Source organism: Apteryx rowi, unplaced genomic scaffold (genome assembly GCF_003343035.1).
Source record: "Apteryx rowi isolate R43461 unplaced genomic scaffold, aptRow1 scaffold_509, whole genome shotgun sequence".
NCBI lineage: Eukaryota > Metazoa > Chordata > Aves > Apterygiformes > Apterygidae > Apteryx > Apteryx rowi.
The window spans coordinates 260,278-283,693 of NW_020450771.1; the positions used below are offsets into that span (position 1 = coordinate 260,278).

A 23,416-nucleotide genomic window follows, 5' to 3' on the forward strand; every position below is an offset into this window, starting at 1 on the left:
TTTATTTCTTAAGAGTAATCGTATGTGTGATGTATTTTAAAGAAATCTGGATAAAGGGTGCGGTTCTCCTGATGACTGTAAAACACTGTTGTATCTGGCAGTAATCCAATTTTACCACACACGTATAAATAAATAAGTGAAATTACCCCCAGTTTGTGTATGGAACTGCTAACAAAAAGGATTAAAACTTTTAAGTATAACAAATTTCCATGTTCCATTGAAAGAAAGCTGCTGGGGAATGGTTAAGGAGGCATATGTTCTAAGAGAAAATTTGTGTTATCCCATTTGGATTCTATTTGTATAATAACAGGATGTTTTTTATTCCTATGGAGGATGTCAGTGTAGTGGTGAATCTCTGAATCGTCTTTCAAAAGCATAGTACCCAAAAAGAGAAAATAAATTGATAGCCTAAGCGAAGTTTTCAGGTAAAAGGAAGGAGGAGAACTGTATTTGATTTGATCACTCCAAATAATGTGTTGGAGTCCTTTCTGTTCTATAGAAGAGACAAAATCTCTATTAAGCTGAGGAAGGCATGTGTGTGCAAGGGATATTAAACTGAAGGTCAGTGATCTATGAACAGAGCTTTCTCAAGAATGTAATGAGGAAGCAGCCATAGTTCAGTGGGGCCTAACATGGAAGAGTGTGACTGTTGGCACAAGAAATAAGATTTGTCTAGTGTGAAGCCTCGACACATCAACAGTTTCTGAAATCCGTTATCTCCAATAATGCTGCTTAAAAAAGTTGAAGTAATTTAAGAAATCTGAAAATGCAGGAAATGGCAGTTTATTATTAAAGGATAAAATAGAAGGGAATGAGAGCAGGCCCTGGTGCAGCTTCTGGAAGCTCTTCAAAGTGCTCCTTAAGTTTCATATTTAGGGGGTGTTAAATTCCTGACAGCTATCTACTTTTTGTAATTTCTTGTTTGCATGAAATACGTGAGCTTACAGAGGCAGGTGTAGGAGGCTGGAGGAATGCTTTTTTTGTGTTCTTTTGTATATTTTTACATCTGAGGAGAGTTTTTTTCCACTCTGAGGAATTAATAAACAAGCAATTACAGTCTTCAGCATGTTTGTGGTGACAGTTCTAGTTGTATTTTTCTTTTTCCAGTGTTGCCAATGACAGGGAAAATGCAGAGACGCACCCCTACTCCCTATTTGTATCTTTCAAGGGATATCTGAGCATCTTTTGGAAGAGCTTTTAGCAATAACTGACTTTTATTCTTCTCTTTCCTGGAATCATTCTGTCATTAATTTCTCATGGATCTGGCTGAACCCTGCTATCCAGTCTAAGGAAGGGTTGCGTGCCCACTCAGCTGCCTCTTTTCATTTTCCTCGAGGAGAAGTTGGTTACTCCTTCTGCAGAGGGAATGCAAGGACTGCAATTGTGGCGAGCATTACAGAGGAGCAAGCCTTTTTTTCCCTCTCATTCCCAGAAAGTTCTTCATAATAGGCAGATTGTATTTGTACACACATGTATTGGTTTGATGAATAGTGAACCTTAGATAGTTTCCTTATGTAAAGGAACTCATTAATTCTGACCATATCTTCTCTGTGTATTATGGGCAGGATAAGTATTTACTCTTTCTGTAAATAACATTATAAGTAGGTCAGGCAAGCTGAGAATTTCAGAATCTGCTGATTGTGGGGACATATCCAGAGGGCTTCTCCTACTCCTTCAGTTCAAGCTAGACCCAGATACTGATTGCTTAAAACAACTCCCTAGAAAAAGAGATCCTTCTTTTTTTATAGATGAGAAGGATTCTGCCAAATCAGCACACTGACTGAAGTTAACTTGTCTTAAACAAGGCAGGAAGGTGAGTGAAAATTAGGTAAAATATGAAGGATTATAAAACAAGATACTGAGATGACCATATTTCCTCAAAAACTTCCTGTTCCTTTTATGTTATACTAAATTTGTTAAAAGCAATGAAAGAAAATTAAAATAATTTTGAACTTYTCATAGGAATAAAGAAGTACTGCATGCAAATGATATGCTGCCAGTTATATCTCATGTAAGAGGAATTCCCGAAATGACTGCATTGCACTTTTACTCAGAGGTTTCTTTTCTTCCTGTTCATGTTCATACTATTACAGTTATTTTATTATTCACATTATGGTAGCTTGAACATACTGTATTGACTTAGATGTTATATATACTCTTAGTAAGAGGCAATGTCTTTTCCTGTGGGCTTACGGTTTGAGTAGGCAAAGCATGGGAAGACAGAGAAGACAAATCACTTAGAGGTTACACAAGAGGTCACTGACTGAGTTTGTATCGGAGCCCAGATGCAGTGAGTCTCATTACGGGGCTTTGCCCATGAAAATATTGCTTCTTTTTCACCCCTTCTGTGTTTTTAAACTAGATTCCTCCAATCTCCCTTCTCATATCTCTCTACAGACTCTACGTCAGTATGCCAAGATGAGAAATGATTTTTCTTTAATACTATATGTGCACTAAACAAGTACCATAGATCTCTGCAGCACCCTGGAGGGGAGAGTCTTGTTGGCAAAAGATCATCCACTTCTGCATTTTATTTTTGAAATTTGTTGGAAGTTTATCAGAGAATACAGCTAGACTGCTTTCTGCGCTGATCTAAGAGTGAAGCTAATTTAGCCACATTCAAGAAGTTACAAGTTTATTCCAACTAGTCTTTGATAGAGGAGGGGATCAAAAGCATGTAGATAGACAAATTTTTACTGTCAAGAGTTAATTCTAGAGCTCAGGCTTTGCAGTGGTTTCCTGAAGAAACTTTAATGGTAATCTGCATTCTCCTCTCAGTGTGGGCATAAAATAAACATGAACCAACAGTGTGTCAAGCACTTTTTTGTGTTCCTTTACTAGCACAAACACATGACTCTAACTCAAAGGGCATGGCTGGAAGTCAGAACAACAGCTCCTTCATTTCCATTTTCAATGTTGGCTGAAATTCAAGTAGAGATGTCTGAAGTTTGTCCCCTCAAGTCCTTGCTCTGTTTCCATAGCAGTAGATTGTCAACTTCATATCTAAACAGTCTCAAAATCTTTAGGACAAGTGGACCTTGATTCCATGATATATTTGAGGCAGGCATTGAATTCTTCTCTGGGAGCAATTACAGTGAAATTATACCATGTGTTCCATACAAAAATCTGAGCTGTCATAATTAAATTCAGCATGAGATATCTTACCACAGGTTCTTTTCTCCCATTTCTCTTACTAGTTCATCTGTTGCAATATATTTCATTTATAAATTGCATGGAGATGGCAGTGCATGTAGGCTCACTCTGGTTAGTAATAGCGAAGGACAAGAGATAATGAGAAAATCTTTTGTAGAAATTAATTGTCTCTAAGAGCAACTAAGAATGGACTTTGAAAATAGACTTTTCTTGTCCTGTAAAAAAAGATGTCTGTGTTCAAAATAAAATAGTATAGAATCAGTAGAAGGGGGGGGGGGTCATGTAATACATCTTTCATCATTTCTGTGCACAGCTGAAGTGGAGGTGAAATTTTGTTTCTGCTGGAGTCCTTGAAAGCTGTGACTTTGTCTTTACAGAGGAAGGATTTTCATTCAATTGAAAGTGTTTCTACCCATGGTGGTGTTTCTTATAATAATCAATTGGTGGTTGGCAAGTCACTTTTAAGCTTCTATCCAATTGACAAAAATCATCATCTACATGAACAATAAAATCAACAAGTAATATAGACTTGTTAGTCATCACCTCTACACTCAACTGCTTGAATAAGTTTCTAATTCAGGCTGTTTTCTAATTTAGTTGTCATTTGTTGGTGCTTAGAAGGCCTGTTTGGCCTAGCTTGGTGGTCCCATTCTAGCCCATGGGCAGTTAATGTTCACAGGAATATTCTGGATAAAAGTCAGGAATAGTGGAGATAAAGAGAAGGAAGGAGCAATGTATAGCAGATAGGGAAAAGAGGACTCATGGAGAGAAGGAAGTGAAAGAGAGGCAAAAGAGGTAGTGCTTTGAGAAGAAGAGTTGGTGAGTATTCAAGGAATGCAGGAAAAAAAGATCTAAAGACAGAGGGTGAGTGAAATGAGGAAATAATGCCTCCAACTTATATGTCATATTTTGGTATGGCTGGGAATTTAGCCTTTAACCATGATAGTTGGGTGTTTTATGTTTGGACTCTTTTCCACAGAGTGGAGACATCTGGCTGTTTGTCCTAAAAATGTCCAGTGGACTATAAAAGATGCTAATTATTATGACTGGAATATGCTTGAAGAGTTTAATTTACACTTTTGGTGTGGAATGAGGGGAAGCTGACCTTTCATGCCTGGATAATTGCAGATTTCTTAACAGATCAATCTATATCTGAGCAGACGGTCTTTTTTGGTAGAGCGCCACCTCTGAGGTGGGCTGTGCAAAGAGCAGCCTTTATACGAAATCAGTGCTGTTTGCTTCCTTATATACTCCACAAATAAGCTGCTGGGACCAACTGTGGCACCTTCAGCATGTGTTTAGTCTCTGAAGCCTGGTGATTAATATTCCCTGAGTCACTTTCTGAGCTTTGGTCTCCCACATGGCAGCATGTAGAGCCGTTGCCACATGACAGAACCAGCTAAGGACATTCCCCTTCAACAAGGAGTTGGCTTTAATTAAATTTCTGTGTCTGGAAAGTGAAAATCTAATTTTCTTTTTGACATTTTCTATATTACTACTTAGACAAAATTATGAAAATAATTAGTCCCTGTGAAGCAGACATCAGCATTATAAGGGGTACAAAAATATTGCATATAAATAATACTACTAATCACCAATCTGTTATAATTTATTGATGTACGTTCTTATTAAAACTCTTAAATCAGATTTGTTCTCGATATAGCAGATGTGCCAAATGATTGCACAATGTAGGTGCAAGTGAGGGTTATAAAAAGTATCATGGTTCAAACTGCATCTCCATAAATTCTGTCTCCCCAGAAATATATTAAAAAAAAAGAAAGAAATGGAGAGAAAGGGAACAAGGTGTATAATTTAGGAAAGAGATTTTCATTTTGTATTTGGTTCAAATCCAGTGCAATACAGCTGTTGCTGAAATTGTTGATGGTTGAAAGGTCTATGTGCAATAGCTTAGTGTTCTCATTCTGATCCCTGGGGGATCTATGTTCACATTGCAAAAGCCATCATGTTATCTAATGTCAGTTGGTAGCCTTGTTTCCTGCCCTAAGAACATAAAAAAGGATCCCTTAAGCATGGAAATCAAACTTGCTCCTGTAACTGAAGCACTTTGTGAGAGTCAGAAGCGGGGCACATTGGGGTGGAACACATGGTATCACTTGCTCTGATGAAATGCAACTGAGATGCAATCTGCAGTGCTTTTATCGAGACCTTTCATACTAACTAAAAAATAAAAGGTTTACAAATCTGAACATCTGCACATTACATCATGTCAGTCTGCAAACTGATAGGATAAATTAGGCATTGACTGTGATACTTCAATATTTTTCCTTAGAACTTGGTGCCACAGGCCATTTTCAAGAATTGGTCCCAGGATACGGCAGTTATAATCTATCTGCTTGCAACTTGTTGTGCGTTTTTTGCTTGATGGTTTGGACCTTCTATTACACAGAATGGCTAGATAGAGCAGTGGCCCTGGACACAGGTGGTTGGTTGGGAGAAGACGATGGAAACAGATACAAGTAAGCAAGTTTGGATTGCAGGGTCACAACCTATTACAGTAAAAAAGATACCAAACTATCAAGCTATTGCTTGTACATATTTACATATGATGTTTATAACAGAGTAGCTGTAATTGTGACTAACTTTAGGTTCTTTAAGATAAAAAATCATATCCATTTAAGCACATGGTGAGTTTTAATAAGGTCTTAGTAAGGAGTGATTCAGAGGCTTACAGTTAGCCACTTTACTTAGATACCTTGATAAATTTGGACTGATTTAGAAATGTTTATATTTAGTTTTCCAATTTTAAAAACAACATAGCCTCATTAGTACAATGGAAGTAAAGGGACAACAGCATTTGCCAGAACAATTTAGTATCAGGATATTTACTGTAATGTTATATGTTTTGTTCTTTAAATATGTGTAAGAACACTAACATGCTGCAATTTTCAGAGTGTGAGTGGATAGTACTGTGGGAAAGATTCAGGGATATCCTCTAAAAAGGAACTTTCCTAGTATCTGATGCAATRTGATTTATTGCCAAGGTCAGGGATAAAAGGCAGAATTGATACAGTTTGTTGAGAATGGCAGTGGAACTTTTACCCTGCTTATATCTTGTTTAAGTGGCTTGAAAATGGTGGTGAAGGATATTCTCTTATCACTTTCCCATCCTTGAAATGCTCACAAAAGTGAAACTTTCCAGACCCTTGCTCGCTGCCTCCTTCACTAGCAATCTGAATATAATTTATATTAACAGTGCTCAAAACATTCACTGTCAATATCTTTGCATTCTTTGCGTATTGCAAATGCTTGTGGATAAATTTAACAGCAAATAATAAATGGAAACACAGCAACATTCATAAGATTACGTAATACATGAAATGTTGTACATTGCATGCCATCAGCATGCTTAAACTAAAACAACAGGATGCATCCTATAATGTTTTTTGTTATTTGTAATAGAGATCAGTGTTACGGGAGCAATTATATTAGAAGATGAGGACCCTTAGTTATATGGTGGTGCACTCCTGAATCACCCACTATTGGCCTATCAGTACCTGTTCTTTTCTCTCTTTCCCTTTGACCTAGATATATCTTTTTAAATCTCATAAAAAATGAGGTGCCTGCTATAAAAAGCTATGATCTGACAAAGAGTGCAGTTGTACTCCTTTGGTGCACATCTCAGCTACTCCACCTTCAGCCTTGTGGCTCGCATTGCACATGAGACGTTTAGCAATATTTCACACATGCTTGTACTCTTAAGACTTTTATTAAAATGACCAAAATATCCAGGGCAAACATTTTATTGTATTAATATCAGATTAGAATACAAAAGAAATTCTTACCCCCATGCAGGCTGTGACTATGAATTTATTTTATATTTGTGTAAAATGCAAGTAACTTAATTGAAGGTGTTAAAAAATTGGATTCAGAGAAAAATCTTACAGGGAAATACAAAGGAAAAGGTATGTACAGTAAAAGTCTACTGCTTGGCTTTTCCAATTTATTTCCTTCTCTTTGTTCCTTTTCTTCTTCTTTCTATTCAAGAATAAGCCTATCATGATTCTACATTATTTCTTTTCACAATTTCTTTTCTCAAATTCTTTTATTCCTCCTATCTTTTTTCTTTCCTTCACCACCATTAATATTGTTGTCTGCCCGTCTTTATTGCCTTATTTGCTGATCCCCAAATATTATTGTCTTACCCTCTGGTTCTTTTCCCTCTCTTCTTCTCTTGCTATTCATTTCTCCTTTTGTCTTTTTTCTTTTTCTCTCTCACCTTGTCATGCCTTGCTGTCTCCTCCTGCCCTCTTTTTTCTAATTAAGATTCCAGTCACTCTTGTTCTCTTCTGTAAGGACCACAAAGCCGTGAGGACACTGGGCAAATAAAAGAGTAAGGAAAATTGACTCTGGAGGTGGAGTAATGTGAAGGGGTCATTCCTGAGGGTCAGTTTTATTGTCTGTGATCACTAGGGAAAGGGCACTTGGTATTGTCCCTGCATAGGTGATATAGGTGCATAGGTGAGCCAGTTCTGTTGGCTGACCTTTTTCTTTCCTGTCTCTCTGTCCTCAGCTCAGGCACCAACCAGTGAATAGTGAGCAGGAACATGCCAGATACTGTGACTGCATGTCCACAAGAGAAAGGCGATTGGAGTAGTTAGAAATAAAACTTTGTCTTTCCTGATAACTTGGCCAAAACAGATGTTTGGGGAAAAAAATCTCCTGTCAAATGGAATGTGGGACTTGCAGACTTGCTTATTTGCTTTGTGACCAACATGTGGTATTTCCTTCATTATCCTAAACAGGTAGGAAAACCATTAATAGAGTTTGGAGTTTTGTCTCTCTCTCTCCTTGCATACCCATGCATGCACATAAACATGCATAGGCACAGCCTTCAGTAGGATTCTTGGCCAGCTAAAACACAAACTAAAGTTCCACAAAGCTGAAAAAGTCCTTCTGCTTGCTTTCTACTGTGTTTGTTATATGAAAGCGTGCAATGCCAGGTACAAAAGAAGTTCAGTTTGTCAGTTAAATAGGCTGGCTGGCACAGTCAGATTTTGTTTTTCATGATCCATTGCCCCAAGTAATATCCTCTGTTTATATCACTGCTGGAGGAGTGCTGGAAATTATGGAGGCGTTTTTGGTAATAACTGCTAGCAGGGAGACAGTATTTACCAGAGAGTCTGTGATGAGACTCTCAGGTAAATAATAAGCATTTTAGAAAAACTACTTAATTACGTATTTAATCGCTTGGAGCCGTTCCAGTCACTTGGGAAAATAATGTGCATTTTGTAAATCTGCCTAATTATTTATTTGTGAAGGAAGTCATTCCAGCCTCTTGGGTAAGTAGTGTGAATTTTATGACTTTTCTTACAGATCTGTTCTGCTTAACAATGTCAGAGTTAAAAAAAAAAAATCTAGCAAAGGAAGAAAAGCCTCACTGTGCATTTTGGTGGAGAAAATCCTGCCTTCTCCAGAGACTACTTAGTACTGGTTAATAATTACCTATACACAAAAATATGTTATTAGCAATTGCAGTGTTTTGCCTACTTTGCTGAACAATGCTCTACTATTTCTATAAAGGCTTGAAACTTTATTGTGCTTTAAATTATCTCTCCTCCTTCCTCAATGGCAGGACAAGCTGTGAAGCTCAAGCAGCCATATTTGTAGATGGCACATAGTCTGAGTAGGGAGTTTGGAGGCAGGTAATGAATCAGACTAACTCCATTCAGCAGTTATTAAAAGCTAGAGCACAGTGAAGGTTAGGAGCTGCATAGTGGCTTTGCACTGGATGGGACAGCGTTCTGTAATAATGGTGCGAATAATTAATTGCACACTTTGGCCACTTTTTGCAGTGTATCTGTCAGTCCATAGAGAGTTATTTATTCTACTAGTATATGTTCTTCCTTCTTTCAGCTCATGCTTTTTTCACTCTGGGCCTTTTCTTCTACTCAAGAATTTATAGATTAGTTTTCTTAGACTATCATGAAAGCGATTCTGAATTTCCTTGGTGTGACTCCGTGTTTGTTATGTATTTCTAAGTGCTACAGACATCCTCTTGAGAAATTAGGGTTTGGGGTTTTTTTTTTGTTAAAAGTTCTAAATAATTTTAGGAAGAAAATGCTGCAAGGTCTAAGTATTTACAAATGGTGTGTTTACCCTATTTAATGAAAAGTAAGATTTTCATAATAATAAGTCTAGTCAAGAGGAATTATGTTGAGAATCAATTTCTTGACACTGTATTTTCTTACAAACAAAGGTTTATTCCTAAAAGTGCAAAATATCATTAGCATTTAGACTATTTTCATTATCAAAGCAAATGTAAAATATTGTTCAAGAAAATTTTCTTAACAAGCTGATCCAGAAAAGTATCCATAGCATCCTTATCTCCTCCTGACTTCATCTGAATTTGTGGTCAGCATATTTGTGGTCATCTTCCCTTCACAGAAGCAACATCCAAAAGTTGAGGGCGGAACTATAACATCATGCCTATGGTAAATGAAGCTCATAAAGGGCCTAATTCTGTACCTCATGTGCTCAGTTGGATGACTTCCACGGTAAGAGGAAGAAATTCTAATAAAAATCTCATATATCATCCTGTCCTCATTTTTCTACTTCATCTATGGATAATATAGGACTCCACCATTTATCCCACTGTCCTTATTGCAAGTAACCTGTAGTTCACTCCTTTGTTTCCCCCTTTTCAGAGAATTCTGTGTATGCTGCTGGTTAGATTCACTCTTTCACCAATAGAAGGAATATTGCTAATATACAGTGCTAATCTAGAAGTGTTTAGGAACATGCATAATCAACAACACATGTTTAACCCAGCTGGTTATTATTCAGATGCTTAGATTTACGTATGCACTTGCATATTTTCCTGGATGAGGAATTTTCATGCATCAACCTTATTGCTAGGTAGCATCAATTTCATCAAGATGGACTGATTCACAGAACTGCTTTATTATTTCTAAATAACCTCATTTCTCCTGCATTTTTCCATCACATTTTGAAATGAATTCTAACCTGAAAAACACATTGTTTTTAGTATTCAAAAGTAATTTCAACCCCTCATACATTATATGACTATCCAGATGTGCAGAAAGCATAATAGTATATTTCATGAACTGGATGAAGCTCATGAAAGCATTTTTCCTCCTTAGTTCCACAGCTTTTAATTCTAAGTCACAGTTAAGCAGTATTCTATAATAGATTTGCTCTTTAAATTTTGGACATATAAAGTCCAGGTTGCTAATGGTGTAAAAAAAAGAAAATATGGCTCCCATTTCATCTATATTATTCTAATTTTGTTTACATAACAGTAGGCATTCCCAGCATTTGTAGAACCGAAAGAATATATGACACAGTTGATAGGTCTCACGTTCTATAACTACATACTGAAGCAAAACAACACATTGTGATTCAGGGCAAATAGCAAGGTCCAAACCTAACAGCAAACCTAGGATAGCTACAATTTAAGAAGGGAGCAGTATTTCTATAGTATGGGCCAGATGCATGCTGGGTTTGTTCTCCAGATGCCTAAGTTGCCTAAGGGGCGTTGTTCAACAACAACAAGTTTTTTCATGGCTGTAGCCATGAAATTCGGGAGAGACCCTACCCATCTTGCACCAGGAGAATTTCCTTACTCTAGCATGATCCCCCCATGCCTGCTATGTGTGTGTTAAGGTCACTTTATCTCAATGTATCTCAGAGCAGCCAAAAGCTGTTGATAGCCAGTTTGTACAGACTGACAGGAAAGTAGGATAATTGAAGTGATATTATATGCAACGAAAGGAATTTTGTACTCACACTTTTGGTATTTCAGAAATCAGGAATGATGTATGACCAAGGTATTTACCCAAGGATGATTACCGCTCTAATTATGGTAATTAAAATTGGAATTGAAAAATATCTTGGATGGGGAAAAGTGCTAGATTTTACTCTTAACACTCAAATTCTTTATAATGCACTCACCCCAGTAACACAATATTGTACTCCAGAATTTGGAAGCTTTGCTTCCAGTGGGCCCATGTGTATGTGGAGAGCTTCTTAGGCACATAAATAGAAACCAAAAAACAAAGACTCTTTCTTCTATAAATTAAAAATGCAAGTCTGGTTCACCTGTCTCATTTTAGATGCTATTGGAACATTTGGATTTACACCAACAGTGAAAACAAAATGAGATGAAATTCCAATCCTCAGAATTCAGAAGTGTGGAACGGTCTTTGTATGCACCTATTTAAACCCAATTGCTCTGAATGGGTGACAATTCCTTATGTTGGGGAGGTTGAAAGCATAAAATGTACTCTGGACTATATATTGTGATATATCCAACGAGCCTGAAAACATGGCCCTCTGTCTTTTCTAGTTTCTCACAGTTCTTGTATTATGGCACTCTTTTTTAACTCACTCTTTGCTCTATTTTGAGAGGCAGTTTTACATCTGAAATTAAGGCATAATACTAACGATATGACACATACAGTATGTTATTGTTTGCAGCCAGAAAGTGTATATTAATGCACCGGAAAAATCTGAAAGAGATAACACTGAAATCTTGGCTTGCTTCAGCCACCCACTTACAAACTGCTGAACTGGCAGCATGTAGACATAGGCTTACACCCGTAAATTTGGGCAAATCCAAGCAATATGTAAAGATTTGCACCTGCAAAGAGTACTCATGGTTCAACTGCTGCTATGAGTATTTATAAAATGAACTGAACAGACTTGGGTTACTCTAGTTTGATGTTTCTGATCCCTAGCTAACGAGCTTCATATACATGTATGTGCATGTGTATAAATACCTGTATTTTGCTTTATATCACCTAACTTCATTACAATAAAAATTTTATTTTGAAAAGTTAATGCAATTCAAATATACAAGTGCATCTTAAGGCCTTATTAAGCTTTATTATTTAAATTTACCTATATCAGCTAACTCTTGCTGTGACAGTTCTTTAGATATAAGGTCAGTGTGTATCAATCCAACTTTCCTGAATTTTTCAATCCATTAACAAATAGATTTCCACCGTAGTTCTGACCCAGTTGCCCTACTATATATTAAATATGTATATATAACAATAAAGCTGTTAGCACAGCTGACTGCAAAATATGATTGCAGCAGAGTAATTGCTTTTAAGAATAAATTATTACTTTAGTCATTCATGTTTAAAGATGTATTCTTGAAAGACAGTTCTCTTAGGCACTTTTTGGAGGTTCCTAAGTTCTGTCACATGAAGTTTTTTCCCGTATTTTAAAAACCCCTCTCTTTTCCTTCTAAGTGGCTAGAGAAAAGTAACTTTGCAATGTAAATATATTACACTCTTTATTAGGCTTTAAAGAGTTTTTCTCTTGCCCTTGGAGAGCTTGATGCAATAAGATCTTCCAGGCTGCTTGAGGTAACCAGCACTCATAAACTTGTCTTCTCTAATAGTGTTAACTCATTTTTTCTTGGCCAAAGTTGAAAAGTTTACTGCCAAACATTTGTTCCATTTCCACACATGTAAACTAAAACTCTAACTTCTAGTCAAAGTTATCTATAACACCTGTCAGTAGCCTATGTGTAAAAAGCCAAATTTAAGCTCAGATGATTTTGTAAGCTTTACGTGTGGCTTCTCCCAAATACCATTCTTTGCAGTTTCACTTGTGTGCCTGCTCAGGCAATCTGACTACTGAAAAAGTCCATTATGTTATTTGTGTGTCACACTGTATGATGCCATATGCGTAAGGTATTCATGTGATCGTTTATAAGCTATGTGGTAAAATGCAGTTATAGGCACTTAAACCAGCTTTCCTGCCCTTGTCCTACCACGATTTAATTGCAAGACCTTTAAAATCCCAGACCTCTGAGGAATATCAGATTGCATGGTTTTTAGTACAGCCTGCAAGGGAAACATTTATTTTTTTTCATGGTTTTGTCTTCTCAGAATAAACACTGCTAAAAATTAAATTTGTTGAAGAGCCGGGCTGGGCACAATTCAATGCTAGAGTTGTGCAGATTAGAGATAACTTGCAAACCTAAGGAATAAAAAAGGAAGGTTTGTACTGTTGGGCAAGGAAGATTCCTTGATTTCTATTGGCATGTACTTTTAGCTCATAGCAGACTTTAAGATTATGACACTTTTTATATGTTGGAAATCTGCTTTGCATAATTTGAGAGGTTTTAAAAAAAATTATACTATTCCTCTCCCTCAGGGCCCTCTACAGTTGGAATCTTAGTGCTAAGGGAGCCTGCCTCTACAAGCAGATGGATATGAAAAATATTCCTAATAAAATTTGTAAAACTCTCTTTTTAACACTTTTATAGGAATATATTTGTAAAATACATATAGAATGCAGGATGAGTGATCTGGTTTTATGGCTTCCTATTGCTCAGTTAGGATGACTTGCATAGGTACCTCATGGTTTTGCTGCAATTTATTCTATCCTTTACAAACTCATGTTTTGCATTTTATATAAACACAAATATTTGTATGTGTAAGTTTCTAGTATGTACGTGCATATACGTGGAAATGTAATACATGTATGCATACACTCACAAATACACATAGATATATAGTTGGTATAGCTTTGGGGTTAGCAGTTAAGAAATAACAAAAACTGTCATACTGCCTTGGCTACTTCATTTACTGAAGTCAGATTTTCCTTTTAGATATTTCAGCCACTCTAAATGAAGTCATTTGGATATGATTCTTTATGTCATGTTGGGAGAACTGAACCACTGACTCTTAATATACTGTAAACGTTTAACATCATAACATAAAGCATGAATACTATGCAAGGGGGTTGATTACTGCAGGAATTTTTGCTTTTAGATTTCACTGTTTCTTTAAGTTGTATTCATGTATTTTTTCCTGTACTGTGGAAGTTCTGTTCTTTTTCCCCTTGCTGGTTTTGTTCATTTGCTCATCGTTTCATTTTAAAAAATCCATATTTTTGACCAAAATCTTTCAAACATTTTCTCTTGGGCTTGAAACTCTTGAAATATTTGAAATACTTCAGCAAAAAGGACTTCCAAATGAATAATATGATACATAAAAGTAAAACTCCTGTAGGTATAGGAAAAGGAATGGAAATGAGAATAGAGGTTGAGAGGAATAAGCAAATATAAAGGAAGCATGGAGGGAGACTCCAGCCAGTTGGAACAGCTATGGGAAAAGTCAGAAGAGATGGTTGTAGGGAGAAGGCATAAAAATGGGAGTCTCTCCTTCTTTCAGACTCTTCAGAGAGTCACAACAGTGTGGAGGTGATGACTCCCCCCTGCTCCGGGGAAGCTGCAGAATGGGTGATGTTTTCCTTCTCTCCTTCTTCAGGCCTTTGCTNGGGGGGGGGGGGGGGGGGGGCGGACTGCAGAGATGTGCAAGCCAGTAAGCCTACTCTGAAGAAGTGAAGGGGGCTTTCAGAAAATACTAGTTTTGCTGGGACTGTCTCTTCCTTGTGCTGAATGGCTGTTTCCTCAAGCTTCCTCCTTTTCAATCTCTTTACCTCAGTTTTACTCCATGTCTACCCATTTACTCACCTTGATTATTCTGTTTCTTCACTTTTTCTTCTGGATTTCTTGGCCATTCACTTTTCTTCCTTTTTTATCTTATCTTTTCTTAATGACACTTTTTCTCTGTCCAAAAACAGCAGTTATGGAATAAGTAATATTTGACCCTAGGGAATTGTTAACTTCATGTGATGGTTACGTCTCATCACTCCTACACCTCTGCGTGTCTAGTTTACTTAAGATCTTTCCCTGTCGCCACTAGTTTACTTAAAGCAAGGGTTCGTTTGCCAGTCTATCTCAACAGGGTTTTATTGGTCCTTGCTGTGATAGGCTTGAATCCCCACAAGAAGTGAAAAGGTCAGTTAAAGGAAAGTTTTAAGTAAAAAAAAGAGTTTTAGAAGATTCTAGAAAAAAAGCAGGAGATTCAGTGAGGGGGATACTAAAATATGCATAAGGAGATGAATCAAACAATGCATAATGTTGCAAGACTTAAAGATGTTCTGGATGAGTCACTGAACATAGGTGAAAAACTGAAGTAGAACTGCAGTACCATTAGGCACTGTGAAAATTACATTTGAGATAAATATAAGCACAAGAAAAACGGTAGAAAATTATTCTGTCATCTAATTTTGCTGGCTAGTGGGAATCTATATGGCTATTAAGCTCTATCTGAGGGTTAGCATCTTGGAAACCCTGCTGAAGGACAAAAAGAGATCATAGTTATTAGAAATGAAATGGGACACAATAGCTCTATTAGAATCCACATTTCTAATAGTCCTTTAGTGCTCTCTGAAGCGGTCAGCAAGGCATCTGTCTGTTTCTTCACTCTAAGTGGCTGAGTATTCTCTGCAAATGATGCAATCAACTACATTACTGATAATGCATATAAAATTCCTGGTGATAGGGAAGGAACGTTTGTTACCTCAGATSTCAGTTCTAGGAGAAAATAATGTACAGATGTAACAGATTCTGTTGTATGATGCAATACAGTCCCTGATAAAACAGAATTGCTAAGTGGCTTAGAAAACTCCTAATACAGTGAATCTGAAGCCTGGTTTTATATGAGAGATAACTGTGGTAGAAACTTGGATGTCTGGCTTAGTTATGAAATAGAGCACTTCTGAATAATGATCTTACTGAGAGAAAGAATATTAACAATGCATGGAAGCATCAATGAGATATGTAGTCCTGAAAGAGTTCGCTTTTGGGAAAGACCTATTGATTTAGAAAAGTGCTGTTAGTAGTGATTTCTGAGTATTTTCTTTTGGCTTTATGTGCCCATGTGTTTTAGGCCAACAGTATAGGTCATTAATGAACCATTATTCAGCTGTATTTCAGGTTTCTTCTGAAATTACTTTAAAACTTATATTACATATTAGATGTGGGATCAGACCTATAGGTTGTTCAGAGCTTTACTCGATAATAGAATTACTTCTGTTACTTTACCACTTATTTTTTCTGCTGAAATTTTACTGTGTGTGGTCACATTCTGCAGAATTTATGGTGTGTTTTGTATGAGCAGTGACTTGTTTGACTTCTTAAATATGACTTTATATTCAGAGTTTCTTAGTGGAAATTTGGTACTAAAGCTCAGATTTCCAGACTGAGCAAATAATACGTATTTATAGATTGGGGTCTGAAAGTTGTCAGGTGCTGGAGACACTGCCACAGCAAACTGTGCAGTGCTCCAGAAGCTGTGATACTGCTGGTAGCTGTACAGGAAGCATCCTTATGAAAAGCTGCCATAGCCCATAAGAGGATGTCTGGGACAAAAATGGAGATGAATGAAGCTTTTAAGTCTCGAAGGAATCTGTGCTGGTGTATCTGGCACTGACCAGATCATCCTACATTTCATGCCAATGTACGCGCATCCTAAACTCCTTCGGTCTCACCATTTAGCTTCCTTTCTGTGCCTGGTCAGCTCTCTTGGTTGCAGTGTTTCCTCTCAGGTTCACCGCAAGACTTAGTTGTTGTGTGAAACAATACCTGTATTGTTTCAGTTCTTTGGATTTAACATGTCATTACTCCCCTCATTATATCTCTCCCACACTCTCCTTTGTATTTTAACTTCTCACCTTTAGTCAGCTGAGATCTCCTGATGGCCCTGACAAAGGTCTCTTGGCTCCTTCACTGGCTCTCTGTGTAGTGATACTGTCTTTCCAGTTTAGTTCTCCCCCCATTTAACCCTCTTTATTTGTACTCTGTTTCTTTGATCCCTCCCCCCTGCCCCCCATCCTCCTTTCTTCCATCTGCCACTGCTTTTATTCTTAGTGGGCCATTTCCCCTCTGTTCCTGATTGGACTTCATCAATTCTCTTTTCTCTGTTCTTTTCCAGACTCGCACTGTTTTATTACTTTGGCAGCATGAGGTACCTAATTTGCTTTCCATCCCCTCTTTTTAACTCCATTGGCCAGCTTTACCTTTCCCTCTATTCTTTGGCCTTGTTTTGCCTTTTCACTGCTTTTATCACCTCCCTCCTCCGCTCCAATTATAAACACTGAATAGGGAAGCAGTTGGCAGTCGAACCTATGGAGTGAATGAAACACAGCCCAATTTAATTTGGTCAAGCTGTCTCTTTTTGAAAGAGCATGGTTCCCAGTCATATATTCCTTGCACCATTTCCAGTGGGCTAGTAGGTGAATGAAGCCCCTTACACAGCTACTTGGCACAGATGCTGCATTCTGTGCATTTTTGTTTTTTTCTTTCCTTTTGTTTTTATTTCTTATCTTTTCTTTGTTTTCTTCCTTCTCTTTCCTTTCTTCCCTTTCCCAAATTTCATTATTCTCTTTCTTATGTCTTTTTTTTAAACTTCATCCTCCTTTAATCAGTGCCTCCACCTTTTCACTTCATTTGAGAGATATTTATTTTCAGAATGGGGTTTGAGGAATCCATTTTTGAATCTGTGCTGCTTTTGTGAAGGAACAGATAGTAAGCATGGCCGGCTCTAGCAAATGCTCTCATCCCATATATATCTGAACTTTTCCTACAGCTGGCTGTGTTACAAGAAAGGCAAGAGCTTTTGAAGGTGGGTTTTGTTCTTGAAGTGTCATGGAAAAGTAGTCAGGCTTGGTGCCATGGTTATCTCTCTGAACTGCAAGAACCCATGGAGGGTGGTGTCTTATGGATTTGCGACTCATGGTCGATTGGCTGTGGTATCTAAGAATATACAAGCACTGTGTGAAATGTTGCTCATGGCTGTGACATTTTAAGGTTTGTCTTCTGTAAGGATTCTCTCCCCTGTAATAGACTGTGAGTTCTTGCAGCCACCTTTCCCTTGGACGCTCGCAAAGTCTCTTTCCTCTAGCCAGCTTCTAGGACTTATTATAATTTTAATTTCTACCCCTCCGTCAAGTCAGCCAATGTGCTAAAAAATATGGGTGGATGAGCGTTGCAGGGAAGTGAGAGAAGAGACTGTCAGATACACACAGTAAGATCACTTAAAAAACGCCTGACTCCTGAGGCATATTGTCAAATGTGTCCTAAATGTCTTAGCTGCAGCATAGTTTTTTTTTTCCATCCTGCTGTTCTGCTGATGCAGGGAAAGGCAATTGCCTTACCCTCCCAATGACTTACTGTAGTCATAATTACATATATGATGCTATTAGATTCTAGACATCCTGCATTATGACACTTATGACTGACTTATTGATGAATTCATTAATACAGTCCAGAGGACAGAAGTTTAAATATTGACTTTTTAAGATATTCACATATACGCTTGACAGGCAGAAAAATATCTTAATGTCTGATTTACAGTTCTTTGAAATCATCAGCTTTTCCAGGCTTATTAGTTTCAACAATTATTAGGAAATAAAAGTCAATTAGCACTTCCAGGATACACCATGAAAAGATATTTCCCCAAGGTGTAAATGTGTTACTTGGTAAAATTGCTAGCCAGTTAAGTCCTGTCAGTATCCAGGATGTGAAAGCTTTGGATACATCTAAATAATAATGAGAAAATCAGTTTACACTTCACATACTGCAGTAAGTCAATAAACAAAACTTCCCAGTGTCCTTTGGTAAGCAGTGAGGTATGCTGAGCTGCCATTCCCTTTAACAGAAGGATAGCTTAAAACAATGTGAAACTTTTGTGTGTGCACATTGAGTGGATGAAATTAATACATTATTATTTTTCTAACCTTTTTAAAGTGAGAATATTCATTTCTCTGAAAGGAGAAAAGGTTTAACTGAGAGTCAGGCCAGTGGGCCGGCAAAGGGCTGTTTTTTAGTAATTAACCTTCCAGTAAGCTCCTCCTCCTGCTGACTCTTCATGTGTTAAAAGAGACAAACATACTTTCAGGCTGGTGCCTGTTTTGATGATGTAATTCATCATTCATACTGGCTTCTTCCTCCTGTTGTTCCCTTTCCCCCATTTTGTCCTTTGGCATAATTTTTACATCAAAAAAGGAGAGAGAAGGTTTTGAGTTTRAGTTCTTTGACAAGGGGTCACAACACAGCAGCTTTCTGTTTATAACTCCTTGTTTTAAAGTTTGGAAAGATGTATTTGCAGTCATTCAGAGTGCATTTCTCTTTTCTTTTCTTTCTTTTTTTTTAATCTGGGAGAGAATTCTCTCCTCATTCCATTGAATAACAGACACACATAGATTTTCATATCTTGGCAGCTTTTACTCCTATAGCAACCTCTATTCATTCTGGCTTCATTAGAAGGACCTGCAGAAGGTAACAAGCTCTTAATTAATGTTGAGTTAAAAATTGCAAAACGAACTTGCCTTAATTGGACCAGGATCATAAGAGCCAGATTTTAACTTCCACAGCGAGATGAGTCACCGTCATGAACTAATGCAAGTAGGAACTGTTATCTTCTTGTCACAAATCAAAAGATATACAGGGGCAGACTAGATGACTTGTTAAAGGTCATGTATTCAGAATCAGAATAACAAAATATATTTACTGTGATTATAAAAAGGAGCTGGAAAATATTAGGGGAAAGTTTTGTCTAGAACATTCTTTCATGTTTTCTTTTAAATGAATTTTTATGAAAGAAGCTTATGATATTTATGCATTTCAGTGGTTATTTGCATAGGTATAATGATAGTTATAGAAAATAGATATTTTAAATATGTATACATAGACAATTATGTATGTGCTTTTTAAAGTCAAACACTTTCAGCATTCCGTATTCTTCAGAATTCTATAAACTTTGTATTATTCGGCGTGACATATGAAGCTGAGAGATGCATTTTACTGACGGGAGAGGATAAGGAAGATTAAATGGGATTATTACCATTCTAATAATGAAGGAGATCTAACCTTGCTGTGTGCTTAGCGATGGAAGGTGAATTTTACCTTTGCACAGAGAGGCCTGTGGAAGACTTGCATATACTACTTTTCCTATATCACTGTGGAAGACTGTTCGTGGACTGAATGTCAACCATCACAAACAGTTGAGTTATAACACTCATGTAAAATGTTAAGAAGACATTTAGAGATGGATTCTCCACTGCCTTCCAGGTCATCTACTAATTTACATCTGTGGCACTGTATATTCACTTCACAAAATTGTAAATGGCTGGAGAAGGAAAAAAGACTGGAGCCTTGTATCAAGTCCTCCTACTTCTCCCCACCCCATCCTCCATCTCACTGATGTGTGTGAATGGCTTGAGGATTACAAAATCATGTTTAGAAGGCCCCAACCATATAGAAGAGAAACACTAGGGACCACATTTTGCTTTCCCTTCATCAGTGTAAATTTGCAGTAGTGCTACTTAATTCAGTTTGAGATACTCCAAATTTACCCTTTATCTTAGTATAATTAAGTAGCAGTCAGCCTCTGTATTCCATGCCCACATTTAGATGAAATTAAAAAATAGTAATACTGAATTCCTTCTACTGCATGTGATGTTGCAACAGAATAGTTCAGGTGTCTTGCCAGCAGTTCAGAGGTACAAGCTTGATCCTCGTCCTGATCTTTTGCTTAAAGCCGCTCCTTAACTGGGCACCTTGTAATTTAGGCTAGCAAATCAAAGGCTTCTGGACACAACATTGGCCGCATCACTTCATTGTGTGCAGTCAACTACAGAAAGGGACCTAATGTTTTTCACCAGTGATAAACCAATCGCTCAGATGGACCTTTTGGTTTGTATGGAATACTTTATACACAAAACTGAAAAATATTTTGGCATGAAATACTTGACAAATACAATATTTTTTTTAATTCTATAAAAATCTTAATATGTGGATTATTTTTGTTTACATAGTTACAGATTGCAGTGCGGTATATCTAGTCTCTCCATACTAACTGCTGTATCCTCATTAAGATACTTTCCCCACCTCTTAACTATATGCTCACATTTGTCATTGGAGATTTCCACCAAATTCCATTAMATTCTGGTATTCTGCACAGCAAATAGCCATGAAAACACCATGCTTCTTAGCACAAATCCTCAATCCCCTGCTAACACCTTATATTACAACCGTCTAATTACCATGTTCTGCAGTAACCTTGTGGGACTTCCATAGGTAATTAGAACTCCAGAGCTTTTCTGCAATAATCCGGTAAGGACCTCTTAACTAGAAAGGATTRTGTGGTGTTAATATTTTTTCACCCACGTGTTCTTCACAGTTAATTGTTTCAATTAATATTTGGCAGCAATGAAGAAATTCATAAAGGTTCATAAACAGAGACAAATCTCAGGAAAGTTTTGCGATGAATGAGTTGTAGTTGTGGTCATTTAAAGATATAGGGCACTTTGGAAAAATAAAAATTCCTGGTACATTAAAATACTGTAAAAGCAGATTTTTATATTGCTTCTAGGAGACATGCCCTACTGATCTCTTCCCCCCTTTAAAAACACAGTTTGGGGGTAAATTCTCTTTCTTTTCCTTGTAAGTTTTRATTAGTAGTTGAAGATGAAAAATACTGTATGAGTAAAAAACGTAGTGAGTATGCTGTGATACTGTTCTACAGATAGATCTCTGATGACAGAAAATAATAGGATGAACTATCGAGATGCTTCCTTGATTCATTGAGGCTTTATTTTTCTTTAACCTCACCTTCCCTTCCCATTTCTTTTGAGAGTTAAGTGATTTCCCATACAGTGCAGCTACACAGGCCCTGCATACACTGTATGTACTGCACACACTGCAGTTATACATGTCCTTCAAACCTTGGATTTATATGCTATTTACCATTTGCAATATTGATTCTGATTCTTCATCCCTTCACAGTCAGTGTCAGGCCAATGGTATTGCCTTAGAGTTATAACAGCATAAAATCTGTGCAAGAAAGAGAGAGTTACTCTATCATTTCTGAAGTACACAGASATGTAGAAAGTAGCTTTGACTCTGGAAGCACGTGTCCTTCTGCACTGCCTCCTTGCTCCTTTCAGCTTTTGGGTAACCCTCCTCCCCCCCTACATTGCTGCTCCATCCAGGTTTCCCCACCATGTGAGCAGCCCCATATACCCACCTAACCCAACTCCTGGACAGAAGCAGCAGCCCTAGGAAGACCAATACAAAAAGTGGGCATGAAAAGAGCATTAAGATTAGGTGTATTTCTCCCCTTTCAGCATTTCACACTACGCTTTCTACAGTGCCAAATATACACTCCATCTTGAACTGAAAGTCCTAATACTTTTCAAAAACTTTTCAAATCATCATAGGTAACAATATTTCATGACTTTGCTTGATAGGGTAATGACTACATTTTATGGTTATCTGGCCATATCCTTTTAGTCTTAAAATGTCTGATATTTTTGTTCATTGTTGTTTTCTGCTTTCTGTGTTGCCTGGTTATAATTATTGTTTAATTGTAACAATATCCCGTAAAACAAGGAGAGATCTGGAAGAACTCATTGGACAGGTACAATAAGAAGGCTGCTTCTTTTTTTTCTATTAAAAGGGCAGAAGAACAAATGCCATACCAATTTATCATCATATGCAACCTTTGATTAAGCAATTTTTTCCTATATCAGTGTGAGTGGCTTTTGGCTTCAGAGCAGATTACTGATATTAAGAACTTTAGCACAAAATAAAGAGTCATTTGGTTAGATGATTATAAAATTAAAAAGTCCACTCTGGAAGTCACATTAATTAAATATAAAATAGAGTCCACTGAACCTCTGTGCATTTTCAAGTCAGAGCATGATACTTCCCTAAAATATCATAAATTGCCCCTATTCTGCCAGTTAGTTCTGCTGTTTTGAAGCCAAGATTATAAGTTAAAATTAATTAAAATAAAATGCAGTGTTTCTTAGAATGTGAGGCATGAACCTCAGTCAGTACAGTCTTTCCTTAATGGCCTTCCATCTAATATCAGGTTATGAGTTTCATTTAATTTATGTGCCAAAGCTTCCAAGGAGAACACATGATGACCACCTTAAAATTGTAATGGTAATAGATTTACGTTTATGCTGTTCCTCATTCTTTCTATAGCTTTGAGAATGCAGTGAATTTTCTCTCTGATATATCCAAGTGGGTAAAACATCAAGTAAATAGCTGAGTAGGTATGTGCTCAAGGAGAACAATATGTAATTTTGCCATGAGAATGGGCAGTCACCATGTAAAATTCCCAGTGCAGTCTCAGAAAGATGGTATAAAATGCTCTCAAAGAGAAGACATATAATCAAAAAAATCCCTCTACATGGACAAACATTTGAATAATGTCCATACGAATCACTCTTCTTGGTGATAGGCCATGACTTCTGTTTCTTACTAAACAAAATAAAATTTGCCAGTTGTCACAAGGTGTGGGTCAGATTCAGATTTGGTGAGACTAGCAGCAAAGCCAGAAGAATTTGCATGTTTCCACAAGGTAAGGTTTTCACAGTGCTTTTGTAATAGATGTTTACAGCTTAAAGC

The 23,416-nt window shown here is 37.1% G+C and overlaps 1 protein-coding gene across 1 annotated transcript in view; it reads left to right on the plus strand.

Annotated features, from left to right (window-relative positions):
- The window catches only part of PRKN (parkin RBR E3 ubiquitin protein ligase), a gene marked incomplete at its 5' end in the record, with an annotated part of 536,136 nt that overhangs the window by 240,148 nt on the left and 272,572 nt on the right, over positions 1 to 23,416 (plus strand). The window lies entirely within an intron of this gene.